This window comes from Lathyrus oleraceus, chromosome 6 (genome assembly GCF_024323335.1).
Source record: "Lathyrus oleraceus cultivar Zhongwan6 chromosome 6, CAAS_Psat_ZW6_1.0, whole genome shotgun sequence".
Lineage (NCBI taxonomy): Eukaryota > Viridiplantae > Streptophyta > Magnoliopsida > Fabales > Fabaceae > Lathyrus > Lathyrus oleraceus.
Genome location: NC_066584.1, coordinates 56,060,341 through 56,064,406, shown reverse-complemented (window position 1 = coordinate 56,064,406; position 4,066 = coordinate 56,060,341). Strand labels below are relative to the sequence as shown.

Genomic DNA, 4,066 nt, shown 5'->3' with positions numbered 1-4,066 from the left:
GGAATATCGTGCTGAAAACAATCTCCCTCCTATAAACCTTCCTGATATCAAAAACATTTTTCCTTCTTTAACCGAGATGGCAGAACCAGCTCGTGCTCTTAGAGATTACGCCGCTCCATCGCAAGATGAGCCGCATTCAAGTATTGCTCCGCCCGCAATCGAAGCAAACAACTTTGAACTTAAACCTTCGTTGTTGCAGGCTGTGCAACAGAACCAATTCTCTGGAAATCTTACCGAAGATCCAAACCTTCATTTATCCGTATTTGTTCAATACGCTGATACTGTTAAAGCTAATGGTGTCACTTCAGAGGCAATTCGACTTCGTCTTTTTCCTTTCTCATTAAGAGATAGCGCTAGAAGATGGCTTCAATCTCTCCCTTCCAACTCAGTCACCACATGGAACGAGTTGAAGAAAGTTTTTCTTGCCCGATATTTTCCACCAAGCAAAACAGCTATGTTAAGAGCCCAGATAAACGGATTTAAACAGAAAGACAACGAGTCTCTTTTCGAAGCATGGGAAAGATACAAAGACATGATGAGACTTTGCCCACACCATGGTTTGGAAGACTGGTTAGTAATTCACACATTTTATAATGGTCTCTTATACAATACAAGGTTAACAATAGACGCCGCTGCAGGTGGTGCACTAATGAACAAACCTTATGCTGATGCTTACCAGCTTATCGAGAGCATGGCCCAAAACCACTATCAGTGGGGAACCGAACGAACAACAGTGGAAAAACCTCAACCGAAAACTGGCATGTACGAGATAAGTAACCTTGATCACGTTAATGCAAAAGTGGATGCTTTGGTCCAGAAGATTGAAAGTTTAAACGTATCACCTCCAACCGCCGTGGTTGCTATAACTCAGAATTGCGAGGTCTGTGGAATCCAAGGCCACACTCCTGCGGAATGTCAACTCTTGACTGGAATCCAAGCAGAGCAAGTAAACTATGCTCAAGGAAGCCCCTATTCGAATACCTATAACCCAAATTGGAAGAACCATCCAAACTTTTCATATAAGAGTAATAATGCTCTATACGCACCTGGACAGTCTCCGAATCAAACCCCATCTGTACCTCCGGGATATCAGAAACCGAATCCTAACAATAATACCCCTAGAAAATCCAACTTGGAAATCATGATGGAAAACTTTATAGCTTCCCAACAACAAACCAATAAAGATTTCTTAAACCAGAACATACACACTGGCGAACAACTTAAACAACTAGCAAGCAAAGTAGATGCCTTGGCTACCCATAACAAAATGTTAGAAACACAAATATCTCAAGTAGCTCAACAACAAGCACCTACTGCTGCACCAACTGGTACATTCCCTGGACAGCCCCAACCTAATCCGAGAAGCCAAGCTCATGCAATTATATTAAGAAGTGGAACGGAAGTGGAAGGACCGTCTGATCCAAGGATAGAAAACCAAAACCCTAAGAAATCTACTGAGGAAAGTGAACCTAAGGAAAAGGAAGAGAGTAATAAGGATACCCTAGAAAAGAAGGAACCTTATGTACCTCCACCACCTTACAAACCACCTATACCTTACCCTCAAAGGCTTGTTAAAACCAAAGATGTAGGCCAATTTAGAAAATTTGTCGATCTCCTTAAACAATTAAACGTTACAATTCCGTTTACCGAAGCTATTACGCAGATGCCCTCATATGCTAAATTCTTAAAAGAAATTCTTTCTAATAAAAGGAAACTTGAGGATAGCGAAACCGTTACACTCCCTGCCGAATGTAGCGCTATAATCCAAAACATGCCCCCTAAACTCAAGGATCCGGGTAGCTTCTCTATACCCTGTCACATAGGAAAATTTGTCATCGACAAAGCCTTATGCGATTTAGGAGCCGGAATTAGCGTTATGCCTTTATCCATATGTAAGAGACTGGAAATGGGAGAATTAAGACCGACCAAAATGTCTGTGCAATTAGCAGATCGTTCCATCAAATACCCTGTAGGAATCCTTGAAAACGTTCCCGTACGCATAGGTCAGTTTTACATTCCCACTGACTTCACAATTATGGACATTAGAGAAGATGATACTACACCTATTATACTAGGAAGACCATTCTTAGCAACTGCCGGTGCAATCATAGACGTAAAACGAGGAAGACTCACCTTCGAAGTAGGTGAAGAGAAAATTGAATTCCTTCTTTCCCAATTCTTGAAAGCACCTGCAATAGAAGATACATGTTACTTCATGGATATCATCGATGAATGCATAAAAGAAGCAGAGTCAGGAGAAGACAAATCATCAGACTATCTTTTAGAAGACAAATCTAAACAATGCTTAGCAATAACACCGGACCCTACGCAGTGTCTTAACAAACCAACCCCTGATTTGAAAACACTTCCCAAAAATCTGAGATATGAATTCCTAGACTTAGAACTTGAACGACCTGTGATAGTCAATGCAGATCTAGGAAGACTCGAAACAGAAAAACTCCTACATATCTTAAGAAAATATCCAACCGCACTAGGATACCACATAACCGATCTTAAAGGAATAAGCCCTTCTATTTGTATGCACCGCATCATGTTAGAAGAAGACGGTAAAACCTCTAGGGAACACCAGAGAAGACTAAATCCGATCCTAAGTGAGGTAGTAAAGAAAGAAATAACCAAGTTATTGGAAGCAGGTATTATATATCCTATATCTGATAGCAAATGGGTCAGTCCTGTACACGTTGTACCAAAGAAAGGAGGCATAACCGTTATTGAAAACGAAAAAGGAGAAACTATAACTAAACGAATCGAATCGGGATGGAGAATGTGCATTGATTATAGAAAACTAAACAAAGCAACCCGAAAAGATCATTTCCCTTTACCATTCATTGACCAAATGTTAGAACGATTAGCTAAACATTCACATTTCTGTTATTTAGACGGTTATTCAGGCTTCTTTCAAATACCAATTCACCCTGATGACCAAGAAAAGACAACATTCACATGCCCTTTTGGTACCTTCGCTTATAGACGAATGCCGTTTGGTCTGTGTAATGCCCCTGCAACTTTTCAAAGATGCATGATGGCAATTTTCGCCGACTTTCTCGAAAACATCATGGAAGTATTTATGGATGACTTTTCTGTATACGGACAAAGTTTCGAAGAATGCCTTGAAAACCTGGAAAGAGTTCTTGAGCGATGTGTAAAAGTAAACTTAGTACTTAATTGGGAAAAGTGCCACTTTATGGTACAAGAAGGCATTGTTTTGGGACACATCATCTCGAACAGAGGAATTGAAGTAGACAAAGCCAAAATAGAGGTAATCGAAAATCTTCAACCCCCAAGAACCGTGAGAGAAGTACGAAGCTTTTTAGGACACGCCGGTTTTTACCGACGATTCATCAAAGACTTCTCTAAGATAACTAAACCCTTAACCGGACTATTAATGAAAGATGCTGAATTCATATTCGACGATAACTGTTTAAAAGCATTTCAAACTCTTAAACAAGCATTGATCTCCGCACCCATGATGCAGACACCAGACTGGAATGAACCATTCGAAATAATGTGCGATGCCAGTGATTATGCTGTAGGTGCTGTTTTAGGACAAAGAAAGGATAAAAAGCTTCATGCTATATATTACGCTAGCAGAACCCTGGATGAAGCGCAGGTGAATTATGCCACAACCGAGAAAGAACTCCTAGCAGTGGTATTTGCGCTAGATAAATTTCGTTCTTACTTGGTAGGAGCCAAAATAATAGTTTACACTGATCACGCTGCTATCAGGTACCTTCTAACAAAAAAGGATGCTAAACCTAGACTCCTAAGATGGATCTTGCTACTACAAGAATTCGACTTAGAAATCAAGGACAAGAAAGGAACTGAAAACGTAGTAGCAGACCACCTCTCTAGACTTGAGAACCTTGAACCAGAAAGAACATCCATTAATGATGATTTCTCGTATGACAAACTCATAGCTACTTTGGAAGAGAACAACTCCGACATGCAAGTAGAAACCACCTTAGCTATATCTGTCATACCATGGTACGCTGATCTAGTCAATTATTTAGCTGCCGGAATAATTCCACCTACTTTATCTTACCAG

General features: G+C 40.3%; 1 pseudogene; it reads right to left on the bottom strand.

Annotated features, from left to right (window-relative positions):
* Positions 1-461: 461 nt before the first annotated feature.
* LOC127099020 (uncharacterized) lies at positions 462-561 on the bottom strand (annotated as a pseudogene).
* Between the last annotated feature and the right edge of the window lie 3,505 nt (positions 562-4,066).